Source organism: Patella vulgata, chromosome 6, assembly GCF_932274485.2.
Source record: "Patella vulgata chromosome 6, xgPatVulg1.2, whole genome shotgun sequence".
Taxonomy (NCBI): domain Eukaryota; kingdom Metazoa; phylum Mollusca; class Gastropoda; family Patellidae; genus Patella; species Patella vulgata.
The window spans coordinates 8,858,250-8,872,508 of NC_065884.2; the positions used below are offsets into that span (position 1 = coordinate 8,858,250).

Below are 14,259 nucleotides of genomic sequence, written 5' to 3' on the forward strand. Positions count from 1 at the left end.
TGCGCGTAGGGGTCTTTAGCAGTAGGAGGAAACCGGGGGACCCAGAGAAAACCCACGAAGTTGGACAGGCGACCCTACTCCTTGTCAGGTACAACCAGTGATTCGAAACCACGCCAGTTGACTCAATGACAGACTTTATGATACAGCACGCACGTGCTAACCATTCAGCCCCCCCCCCCATGATTAGATTTTTGTAATAAATGTTTTCAAAGTATGGACCATCCTTACCGTTGAGTCCTTATCACAATACAGTTGTCTTTACTATATAAAATTTTAAATATTCGATTAATAATAATGATATTAAGCTATGTTCATAAGAATTCATTATTGTTCATTTTACAAAGACTATTAGTTACCTTACCTGTATTTCATTTCACATTTATTATTAGTATCTTCATTATTTTTAAACATGTCCATTACACATCAAGCTATAAACGATTTAAATTACGATTTATCATGTCCATAAATTAAAATTAATTTTATTCCATAGATATAATCAAAAGTGCGGCAGTAGTCAAAATAAATGGCATAAAGCCTGCGTTTCTTAAACATATGAGAGGGGTTCACTAGTCCGCAGCTATAAGAAATACTATAAATATGGGTATCAACAAACCTAACCCAACCCTCTCCTTATTGATAGATATCGGTGGACAAATTCATTCCCCGAATCCCTAACCCAACCCTAATAATAGATGACTAATGAACCCACGAACTAGGGAGCATTCCCCAAATATATATAGACTCTCTAGAGACTACTGATTTTGTCCGATTCACATTAAGCTGAACAAATATCTTGAATCTTGCATTATTTAGGAAATACACTTGTATTACAGATCAAACCAAATTTATATTTGTGTTTATAATGATCAGTATTCAACACTGTATCTAATAACATGGGGGATATATGATGTATATTCACTGTTAGTTATATTGTTAATACACAGTAGACTTGGGAATATTAAGATGTTATAAATCAACATATCAAACAATAAATCAACATATCAAACAATGTATATTTTGATCATTGTTCCCAATTTGTTATATTTCCCTTAAACTATACAATAACCTTGACCAATATGGACACTATTTTTAAAACTGAGCTTATGTGAGCATGTGTATCACAGATTAAATTATAGTAGTAAATCTTGAATATTTAACTGGTTTTCTTTTAAAATTTATTGTGGAGCATTGGGACAATGGGAGGACGAGTCCTATTGAATATCTCTATTCCCTGATCATCTGATTTTCTTTTCAAATTGGTTGTGAAAAAATGAGGCAATGAGAGTATAGGAGTCCTATTGAATTTCTCTATTCTCAGTCTATATTTTGCAAATGTGGGTGTATCTTGCATGACAACCGCTTGCTAAAGAACCCTTTTATTGTATACATTATTTGTTTCCTGTTTCTTTTTGGTTTTTAATGTATATCAATAGGTAGCAACGCTATGTGGCTTGTCTCGCATTGTAAATCATATGTTGGGCGCTGACGTGTCGTAAAACATTTCATTTTATTTTAGTTAATTTATAATCTGTAGATCTATGTTATATTGATATCTATATTCGTGTTACTCTACATAACTTCCATTCACTTTATTTATCTTGCCGTCGACAAGGAAATAATTAGTAGCCTTACTGCACATACTTTTCAATGCATGAGTCATCGGTTTTTCCACACTCGGAACATAGAGCAGAGTTAACACCTATGGAAAGGAAGCTTAAAAACTAAATATAATTATATAAAAATTGTGTATGCACAGTATTATTTTGGTTGATTTAAGATATAAAATCTTATCTGTTAGATAAAATACTGCTATATTATTTCAACTAACCTGTAGATAAAAGTTTGATCTGGTTATTTCACCTAACCTGTGATTGATCTAACATATAACAAATAATTCTATAGATAATATTCTGCTTTGGTTATTTCAGCTATTCAGTAATTGATCTAAAATATAAAAATTGAACGTAATAAAATACACGGGTGTAATTATTTCAGTCAAAGTCTATTTTGATCTGGATATAATACCAAACACACTTAACGCTATTGCACATTTGGTGATGTTATTTGTGATAAACGCAGTACGTTGAGCCATGTTATTCAAAGTCAACTAAGTGTGCCGAATGCTTTGTGAGAAAACACGTGATTGGCCGTCTCGATATTCCAGTCTTTACAATAATATTAATAGTGTTGTGAAAGAGACTTGAAACACGTGTCGTCACTATAGGGGGTTCCCCATAGCTACATGTCTGGCTGAGAATCAAAGTATTAATTATTGTAAGGAATAAAGATGTCAGAAGATGTAAGTAATCATTTATATTGTTTATATTATTTTGTAAAGATCAAGTAACATTCGTGTTGATCAATATAAATACAATGGTTTCTATATCAGCGATCTTGAAACAACCTGTATACGGGTGACACATAACGCCTTATACATGCTTTGATGGATATATACACTCTAACTATAACACCTCTAACTAATACTATACTGGTGACATATAACACCTTTATACAATACGTATATGGCTCAAACATTAGTTCATTATATATTGGTAGCCATAATTTAGTTAATTATATATATAGGTAGCCATGGTCATTTATTGTATGTCAAATACACTAGTTAACTAGGGTCAAACATTAGTTAACTATATTATATAGCCAATTACTATACAGGTCAAACATTAGTTCATTATATATGGTCATTTACTATAGGGGTCAAACGTTAGTTCATTATATATGGTCATTAATATGGTCATTTACTATATGGGTTAAACTATTAGTAAATTTTACATGACCAAATGTCTCTTTACCAGCTGGGAAAACCCAACATCTGCTAAAAATAGAGCTGATGTAAGTTGAAATGAAATGATATTATAACCCATAAGCTAATGATCAAATAATATGGTCATCAGTTGCAAAAGGCTTGACCCCCTAATTTGAAGTGGCAGTCCATACAAATAAAAAAAAAATTTGTCAGACTTGGCACAGCTGGGACAAAATTTAGGTCATAAGCTATCTATAAAATCTTATAAGTAAAATAACTAACTAACATGTTCTATATTTGTGTTATTATCTTGAATCATTTGGCGGTTCAACAATATACTATTGATATTACACTATTTTAACCTTTATTTAGTGAGGCTGGGCTATAAAGGTCAATCCGATTCAAGATCCATGATTAGAGAGAGAGAGAGAGAGAGAGAGAGAGAGAGAGAGAGAGAGAGAGAGAGAGAGAAATGGGGTTTAATGTCCACTCGACACAAACTAGGTCATTTCGGGACTAACACATGGTTCAATTTTATTTTCATAATTCGCTTGCGCGTAGGGGTCTTTAGCAGTGGGAGGAAACCGGAGGACCCGGAGAAAACCCACGAAGTTGGACAGGCGAGCCTACTCCTTGTCACGTACAACAGGCGATTCTAAACCATGCCAGTTGACTCAATGACAGACTTTATGATACAGCACGCACGTGATAACCATTCAGCCCCCCCCCCCCCCATGATTAGATTTTTGTAATAAATGTTTTCAAAGTATGGACCATCCTTACTGCTGAGTCCTTATCACAATACAGTTGTCTTTATTATATAAAATTTTAAATATTCGATTAATAATAAGGATATTAAGCTATGTTCATAAGAATTCATTATTGTTCATTTTACAAAGACTATTAGTTACCTTACCTGTATTTCATTTCACATTTATTATTAGTATCTTCATTATTTTTAAGCATGTCCATTACACATCAAGCTATAAACAATTTAAATTACGATTTATCATGTCTATAAATTAAAATGAATTTTATTCCATAGATACAATCAAAAGTGCGGCAGTAGTCAAAATAAATGGCATAAAGCCTGCGTTTCTTAAACATATGAGAAGGGTTCACTATAGTCCACAACTATAAGAAATACTATAAATATAGGTATCAACAAACCTAACCCAACCCTCTCCTTATTGATAGATATCGGTGGACGAATTCACTCCCCGAATCCCTAACCCAACCCTAATAATAGACGACTAATTAATGAACCCGCAGACTAGTGAGCATTCCCCAAATATATATATATATACTCTCTAGAGACTACTGATGTTATCCGATTCAGATGAAGCTGAATGAATATCTTGAATCTTGCATTATTTAGGAAATACACTTGTATTACAGAGCAAACAAATTTATATTTGTGTTTATAATTATCAGTTATATTTCCCTAAAACTATACAATAACCTTGACCAATATGGACACTATTTTTAAAACTGAGCTTATGTGAGCATGTGTATCACAGATTAAATTATAGTAGTAACTCTTGAATATTTAACTGGTTTTCTTTTAAAATTTATTGTGGAGCATTGGGACAATGGGAGGATGAGTCCTATTGAATATCTCTATTCCCTGTCCATCTGATTTTCTTTTCAAATTGGTTGTGAAAAATTGAGGCAATGAGAGTATAGGAGTCCTATTGAATTTCTCTATTCTCAGTCTATATTTTGCAAATGTGGTGTATCTTGCATGACAACCGCTTGCTAAAGAACCCTTTTATTGTATACATTATTTGTTTCCCATTTCTTTTTGGTTTTTAATGTATATCAATAGGTAGCAACGCTATGTGGCTTGTCTCGCATTGTAAATCATATGTTGGGCGCTGACGTGTCGTAAAACATTTAATTTTATTTTAGTTAATTTATAATCTGTAGATCTATGTTATATTGATATCTATATTCGTGTTACTCTACATAACTTCCATTCACTTTATTTATCTTGCCGTCCACGAGGAAATAATTAGTAGTCTTACTCCACATACTTTTCAATGCATGAGTTATCGGTTTTCCACACTGGGAACATAGAGCAGAGTTAACACCTATGGAAAGGAAGCTTAAAAACTAAATATAATTATATAAAAATTGTGTATGCACAGTATTATTTTGATTGATTTAAGATATAAAATCTTATCTGTTAGATAAAATACTGCTATATTATTTCAACTAACCTGTAGATAAAAGTTTGATCTGGTTATTTCAGCTAACCTGTGATTGATCTAACATATAACAAATAATTCTATAGATAATATTCTGCTTTGGTTATTTCAGCTATTCAGTAATTGATCTAAAATATAAAAATTGTACGTAATAAAATACAAGGGTGTTATTATTTCAGTCAAAGTCTATTTTGATCTGGATATAATACCAAACACACTTAACGCTATTGCACATTTGGTGATGTTATTTGTGATAAACGCAGTACGTTGAGCCATGTTATTCAAAGTCAACTAAGTGTGCCGAATGCTTTGTGAGAAAACACGTGATTGGCGGTCTCGATATTCCAGTCTTTACAATAATATTAATAGTGTTGAGAAAGAGACTTGAAACACGTGTCGTCACTATAGGGGGTTCCCCATAGCTACATGTCTGGCTGAGAATCAAAGTATTAATTATTGTAAGGAATAAAGATGTCAGAAGATGTAAGTAATCATTTATATTGTTTATATTATTTTGTAAAGATCAAGTAACATTCGTGTTGATCAATATAAATACAATGGTTTCTATATCAGCGATCTTGAAACAACCTGTATACGGGTGACACATAACGCCTTATACATGCTTTGATGGATACATACACTCTAACTATAACACCTCTAACTAATACTATACTGGTGACATATAACACCTTTATACAATACGTATATGGCTCAAACATTAGTTCATTATATATTGGTAGCCATAATTTAGTTAATTATATATATAGGTAGCCATGGTCATTTATTGTATGTCAAATACATTAGTTAACTAGGGTCAAACATTAGTTAACTATATTATATAGCCAATTACTATACAGGTCAAACATTAGTTCATTATATATGGTCATTTACTATAGGGGTCAAACGTTAGTTCATTATATATGGTCATTAATATGGTCATTTACTATATGGGTTAAACTATTAGTAAATTTTACATGACCAAATGTCTCTTTACCAGCTGGGAAAACCCAACATCTGCTAAAAATAGAGCTGATGTAAGTTAAAATGAAATGATATTATAACCCATAAGCTAATGATCAAATAATATGGTCATCAGTTGCAAAAGGCTTGACCCCCTAATTTGAAGTGGCAGTCCATACAAATAAAAAAAAAATTGGTCAGACTTGGCACAGCTGGGACAAAATTTAGGTCATAAGCTATCTATAAATTCTTATAAGTAAAATAACTAACTAACATGTTCTATATTTGTGTTATTATCTTGAATCATTTGGCGGTTCAACAATATATTATTGATATTACACTATTTTAACCTTTATTTAGTGAGGCTGGGCTATAAAGGTCAATCCGATTCAAGATCCATGATTAGAGAGAGAGAGAGAGAGAGAGAGAGAGAGAGAGAGAGAGAGAGAAATGGGGTTTAATGTCCACTCGACACAAACTAGGTCATTTCGGGACTAACACATGGTTCAATTTTATTTTCATAATTCGCTTGCGCGTAGGGGTCTTTAGCAGTGGGAGGAAACCGGAGGACCCGGAGAAAACCCACGAAGTTGGACAGGCGAGCCTACTCCTTGTCACGTACAACAGGCGATTCTAAACCATGCCAGTTGACTCAATGACAGACTTTATGATACAGCACGCACGTGATAACCATTCAGCCCCCCCCCCCCCATGATTAGATTTTTGTAATAAATGTTTTCAAAGTATGGACCATCCTTACTGCTGAGTCCTTATCACAATACAGTTGTCTTTATTATATAAAATTTTAAATATTCGATTAATAATAAGGATATTAAGCTATGTTCATAAGAATTCATTATTGTTCATTTTACAAAGACTATTAGTTACCTTACCTGTATTTCATTTCACATTTATTATTAGTATCTTCATTATTTTTAAGCATGTCCATTACACATCAAGCTATAAACGATTTAAATTACGATTTATCATGTCTATAAATTAAAATGAATTTTATTCCATAGATACAATCAAAAGTGCGGCAGTAGTCAAAATAAATGGCATAAAGCCTGCGTTTCTTAAACATATGAGAAGGGTTCACTATAGTCCACAACTATAAGAAATACTATAAATATAGGTATCAACAAACCTAACCCAACCCTCTCCCTAACCCAACCCTAATAATAGACGACTAATTAATGAACCCGCAGACTAGTGAGCATTCCCCAAATATATATATATATACTCTCTAGAGACTACTGATGTTATCCGATTCAGATGAAGCTGAACGAATATCTTGAATCTTGCATTATTTAGGAAATACACTTGTATTACAGAGCAAACAAATTTATATTTGTGTTTATAATTATCAGTTATATTTCCCTAAAACTATACAATAACCTTGACCAATATGGACACTATTTTTAAAACTGAGCTTATGTGAGCATGTGTATCACAGATTAAATTATAGTAGTAAATCTTGAATATTTAACTGGTTTTCTTTTAAAATTTATTGTGGAGCATTGGGACAATGGGAGGATGAGTCCTATTGAACATCTCTATTCCCTGTCCATCTGATTTTCTTTTCAAATTGGTTGTGAAAAATTGAGGCAATGAGAGTATAGAAGTCCTATTGAATTTCTCTATTCTCAGTCTATATTTTGCAAATGTGGGTGTATCTTGCATGACAACCGCTTGCTAAAGAACCCTTTTATTGTATACATTATTTGTTTCCCATTTCTTTTTGGTTTTTAATGTATATCAATAGGTAGCAACGCTATGTGGCTTGTCTCGCATTGTAAATCATATGTTGGGCGCTGACGTGTCGTAAAACATTTCATTTTATTTTAGTTAATTTATAATCTGTAGATCTATGTTATATTGATATCTATATTTTCGCTTTACTCTACATAACTTCCATTCACTTTATTTATCTTGCCGTCGACGAGGAAATAATTAGTAGCCTTACTCCACATACTTTTCAATGCATGAGTCATCGGTTTTTCCACACTCGGAACATAGAGCAGAGTTAACACCTATGGAAAGGAAGCTTAAAAACTAAATATAATTATATAAAAATTGTGTATGCACAGTATTATTTTGGTTGATTTAAGATATAAAATCTTATCTGTTAGATAAAATACTGCTATATTATTTCAACTAACCTGTAGATAAAAGTTTGATCTGGTTATTTCACCTAACCTGTGATTGATCTAACATATAACAAATAATTCTATAGATAATATTCTGCTTTGGTTATTTCAGCTATTCAGTAATTGATCTAAAATATAAAAATTGTACGTAATAAAATACACAGGTGTAATTATTTCAGTCAAAGTCTATTTTGATCTGGATATAATACCAAACACACTTAACGCTATTGCACATTTGGTGATGTTATTTGTGATAAACGCAGTACGTTGAGCCATGTTATTCAAAGTCAACTAAGTGTGCCGAATGCTTTGTGAGAAAACACGTGATTGGCAGTCTCGATATTCCAGTCTTTACAATAATATTAATAGTGTTGTGAAAGAGACTTGAAACACGCGTCGTCACTATAGGGGGTTCCCCATAGCTACATGTCTGGCTGAGAATCAAAGTATTAATTATTGTAAGGAATAAAGATGTCAGAAGATGTAAGTAATCATTTATATTGTTTATATTATTTTGTAAAGATCAAGTAACATTCGTTTTGATCAATATAAATACAATGGTTTCTATATCAGCGATCTTGAAACAACCTGTATACAGGTGACACATAACGCCTTATACATGCTTTGATGGATATATACACTCTAACTATAACACCTCTAACTAATACTATACTGGTGACATATAACACCTTTATACAATACGTTAATGGCTGAAACATTAGTTCATTATATATTGGCAGCCATATTTTAGTTAATTATATATAGGTAGCCATGGTCATTTACTGTATGTCAAATACATTAGTTAACTAGGGTCAAACATTAGTTAAATATATTGTATAGCCAATTACTATACAGGTGAAATATTACTTCATTATATATGGTCATCTACTATAGGGGTCAAACATTAGTTCATTATATATGGTCATTTACTATATGGGTTAAACATTAGTTCATTATATATGGTCATCTACTATATTGCCATTTACTATACGGACAAACATTAGTTAATTAACTATATTATATATGGTCATTTACTATACTGGTCAAACATTAGTATTTCATTTTATATATGGTCTTTTAAAAAGGGTTAGGGTTCGGGTTAGTTATCCCCAAAATTCTCATTTATATAAAGCGGCCATTTTGGACTCCGGAAGCACCCGAACCTCGATAAACTACTAGAAGGTTTTATTTGTACCATGCGGTAAGGACGGCCAGCCCTCGATAAACTACTAGAAGGTTTTATTACTCAACAAATACCTTCTCGAAGTATGTAATAAAATCTAATCGGGTGCACCACCAGCTGGGAAAACCCAACATCTGCTAAAAATAGAGCTGATCTAAGTTGAAATGAAATGATATTTTAACCTTTATTTAGTGAGGCTGGGCTATAAAGGTCAATCCGATCCAAGATCCATGATTAGAGAGAGAGAGAGAGAGAGAGAGAGAGAGAGAGAGAGAGAGGGAGAGAGAAATGGGGTTTAACATACTAGGTCATTTCGGGACTAACACATGGTTCAATTTCATTTTAGCAGTGGGAGGAAACCGGGGGACCCAGAGAAAACCCACGAAGTTGGACAGGCGACCCTACTCCTTGTCACGTACAACCGGTGATTCGAAACCACGCCAGTTGACTCAATGACAGACTTTATGATACAGCACGCACGTGCTAACCATTCAGCCACCCCTCCCCCCCATGATTAGATTTTTGTAATAAATGTTTTCAAAGTATGGACCATCCTTACCGTTGAGTCCTTATCACAATACAGTTGTCTTTACTATATAAAATTTTAAATATTCGATTAATAATAATGATATTAAGCTATGTTCATAAGAATTCATTATTGTTCATTTTACAAAGACTATTAGTTACCTTACCTGTATTTCATTTCACATTTATTATTAGTATCTTCATTATTTTTTAACATGTCCATTACACATCAAGCTATAATAAACGATTTAATTTAGGATTTATCATGTTGATAAATTAAAATGAATTTTATTCCAAAGATATAATCAAAAGCACGCCAGTAGTCAAAATAAATGGCATAAAGCCTGCGTTTCTTAAATATATATTGACTCTCTAGAGACTACAACTTTTGTCTGATTCAGATGAAGCTGAACAAATATGTTAATATCTTGAATCTTGCATTATTTAGGAAATACACTTGTATTACAGAACAAACAAATTTATATTTCTGTTTATAATGATCACTATTTAACACTGTATCTTATAACATGGGGGTTATATGATGTATATTTACTGTGAGTTATTATGTTAATACACAGTAGATTTGTGAATATTAAGATAAATCAACATATCACACAATGTATATTTTGATCATTGTTCCTAATTTGGTATATTGCAATTTTTCCGCTTTGGCTTGCCATACACAGTAGACTTGGGAATATTAAGATAAATAACATATCAAACAATGTATATTTTGATCATTGTTCCCAATGTGTTATATTTCCCAAAAACTATACAATAACCTTGACCAATATGGACACTATTTTTAAAACTGAGCTTATGTGAGCATGTGTATCATAGACTAAATTATAGTAGTAAATCTTGAATATTTAACTGATTTTCTTTTAAAATTGGTTGTGAAAAAATGAGGCAATGAGTGTATAGGAGTCCTATTGAATTTCTCTATTCTCAGTCTACATGTATATTTTGCAAATGTGGGTGTATCTTGCATGACAACCGTTTGCTATAGAACATTTTTATTGTATACTGTACATTATTTGTTTTCCATTTCATTTTCGTTTTTAAATATGTATACCTAATATATTGTCATAATATTTGTTTTTAATGTATATCAATAGATGACAATTGTATGTGGTTTGTCTCGTATTGTACATCAGTTAATTTATAACTTGTAGATCTATATTATATTGATATCTATATTCATGTTTCTTTACATAAGTAACATTTATCTGTATTCTTTAACATTGTCATGGACGGGACGAGAAAATAATTAGTAGTCTTACTGCACATACTTTTCAACGCATGAGTCATCGGTTTCTCCACACTCGGAACATAGAGCAGAGTAAACACCTAAGGAAAGGAAGCTTTAAAACTAAATACAATTGTATATAAAATCTGTGTCTTGTCTTGTATCTATATTTGTGTTACTCTACATAAGTTACATTTATCTGTATTCTTTAACATTGCCATGGACGGGACGAGGAAATAATTTGTAGGCTTACTCCACATACTTTTCAGTGCATGAGTCATCGGTTTTTCCACACTGGGGACATAGAGCAGAGTTAACACCTAAGGAAAGGAAGCTTTAAAACTAAATATAATTATATAAAAATTTAAGATATTTAAGATATATTGCTGCTATATTATTTCAAATAACCTGTAGATAAAAGTTTTATCTGGTTATTTCAGCTAACCTGTGATTGATCTAAAATATAACAAACAATTCTATAGATAATATTCTGGTTAATTGAGCCAATCTGTGATTGACATAAAATATAGAAATATACAATCTTTTAATTGATTTAATATATGTCTATAATTATTTCAGTCAAAGTCTATTTTGATCTGGATATAATACCAAACGCACTTAACGCTATTGCACATTGGGTGGTGTCATGTAAAATAAACGAAGTATGTTGAGCCATATTATACGAAGTCAACTATGTGTGCCAAATGCTATGTTATAAGCACGTGATCGGCAAAGTCTCGATATTCTAGTCTCTAGAATAGTATTATTAGCAGTGTTGTCAAAGAGACCTGAAATACGCATCAGTACTATAGGGGGTTCCCCATAGCTATACGTCTTGCTAAGAATCAAACTGTTAATTATCGTAAGGAATAAAGATGTCGGAAGATGTAAGTAATCATGTATATTGTTTATATTATATTGTAAAGATCAAGTAACATTCGTTTTGATCAATATAAATACAATGGTTTATATATCAGCGATCTTCACACAACCTATATACGAGTGACACATATACTATACATGCTTTGATGAATATAAATACACTCGTTTCTATAACACCTATAATGTGATGTATTTATAACTGGTGAGACGTTAATAAACAACTACTACTACTACTACCTATAACTGATACTGTATCGGTGAAATATAGCACCTCTATACAATATGTATCTCAATCATTAGTCAATACTTTAGTTATATGGTCATTTACTAACACCTCTACAATACGTATCTCGATCATTAGTCAATACTTTAGTTATATGGTCATTCACTAGGTCATAATTTAGTTAGTTATATATAGGTAGCCATAACGTAGTTAATTATGTATGGTCAATCACTAGGTCATGCTTTAGTTAGTTATATATAGGTAGCCATAACGTAGTTAATTATGTATGGTCAATCACTAGGTCATAATTTAGTTAGTTATATATAGGTAGCCATAACGTATGGTCAATCACTAGGTCATGCTTTAGTTAATTATGCGTGGTCATTTACTGTATGTGAAATATATTAGTTAACTACAAACGTATATATAGTCATTTACTATAAGGGTTAAGCATATGGGTTAAACTTTCATCAATTATATATAGTCATTTACTGTAGGCTATGTCAAATACATTAGTTAACTAGGGTCAAACAGTAGTTAACTATATTATATATGGTCATTTACTATACGGATCAAACATTAGTTCATTATATATGGTCATTTACTATATGGGTTAAACATTAGTAAATTTTACATGACCAAACGTCTCTTCACAAGCTGGGAAAACCAAACATCTGCTAAAACTAGAGCTGGTGTAGGTTGAAATGAAATGAAATGAAATATAGCCCAAAAGCTAATGACTAAATAAATAACATGGTCATCAGTTACACAAGGTTTGACCCCCCCCCCCCCCCCGAAAAAAAAGAAAAAGAAAAAAAGTAAAAATAATTGGACAGACGGGCACCGCCTAGATATATAGCCAAAGTACCTCCTGTGTGGGGATAAAGATCAGGTCATAATTATAAACTACATAAGTATCTATAAATGCTTACACGAAATAATCAACTAGTCATAGCTAACACCTGTTTTACTTATATCACATTATTAAAAGCTTATATAGAGGGGGTGGGGGGGGGGGGCTTTGCTTTAAAGGTCAATGGGACTTGGTGAAAGTCCCAATATACATGGTTAAATTTTTGTAAAATATATTTCCCTAGTATGGATCTTTTTTGTTCTTGAGTTTCAGCCATGCATTGTAACTTTTGCCCCTCTGAAGGACTAGGCACTGTCCTTGTCATAACACAATTATCTTTACCATATTAAGATCTTAAATAGTCGATTAGGCCTAATAATAATATTTATTCACAAAAGCATCAGGCTAGAAGATTTCGTTAAATGTTATTTTACAAAGACTATAGGGATAGCACGTTAAGCATATCATTTGAAATAAACTAAGTACTTTGAGCCATATTATACCATGAAAATTGCGGGCCGATTGCTATGTTATTGTTAGAAAGCACGTGTTTGGCACAGTCTCGATATTCCAGTCTGTACAATAGTATTAACTTTGCTGTGGCGGAGACTTGAAATACGGGTAATTAATTTCGGGTGTCCAGACCAATCCAGGTTATCTTTCTGCTATATTTGATATCATTACAGATCGATGCTGAATCACAGAATGAAGACTATCATATTTCTAGCAGTGAATATGATGATGTATTCGATGAGAATACACAGGTAAAGGTAAGTTTTGTTCACGATGGTTTTAGATTTAGCACGGAAGACTTTGCTTCGGGTCCTCTGGTTTCCTCTCATAGCTTAAGATCGCTAAGCGCTAGCAAATTGTTAAAATCAAATTAACCCAGAGGTGAATCAGTAGTGTTATTCCAATAGGACAGTATAAAGACACTGCCAGTCGACATGTGAAACTTTTAGTTTCAGTATCCTGAAGTTAACAGTGGGTAAAAGTGATTGGCAATCCAATACTAGCAGCAAAATCACCCAAATCCCATTATAAGAAGTATGAGTATGGAGAATAAACACCTTTCTTCACTTCTGTCAACTTTAAAGATGCATCGGTTTAGAGTTTAAAAAAGAGTTGGCCATATTAGTTCAAAGATATATAATAAAAAAAGAAAATACTTAATTCTGAATGGAATTGTTACTGTTGGACGTTTGGGCTAGAAATAGGCATCAACTGTCTTCGCACCGTTTCCGAGAACTGCCAATCATT

At 32.4% G+C, this 14,259-nt stretch overlaps 1 long non-coding RNA gene across 7 annotated transcripts in view; it reads left to right on the forward strand.

Moving 5' to 3' along the window:
• LOC126824973 (uncharacterized) overlaps positions 1-14,259 on the forward strand; it is a 44,724-nt gene that overhangs the window by 11,744 nt on the left and 18,721 nt on the right. For 3 of the 7 annotated variants that reach the window (XR_008788383.1, XR_008788381.1, XR_008788384.1), the window contains exons 1-2: positions 8,411-8,567; positions 13,686-13,769. This is a non-coding gene — a long non-coding RNA (uncharacterized LOC126824973). Of the gene's footprint in view, positions 1-8,410; positions 8,568-11,863; positions 11,929-13,685; positions 13,770-14,259 lie in introns of those variants that run through there. The other 4 variants (XR_008788386.1, XR_008788382.1, XR_008788387.1 and 1 more) reach the window with 2 other exon arrangements.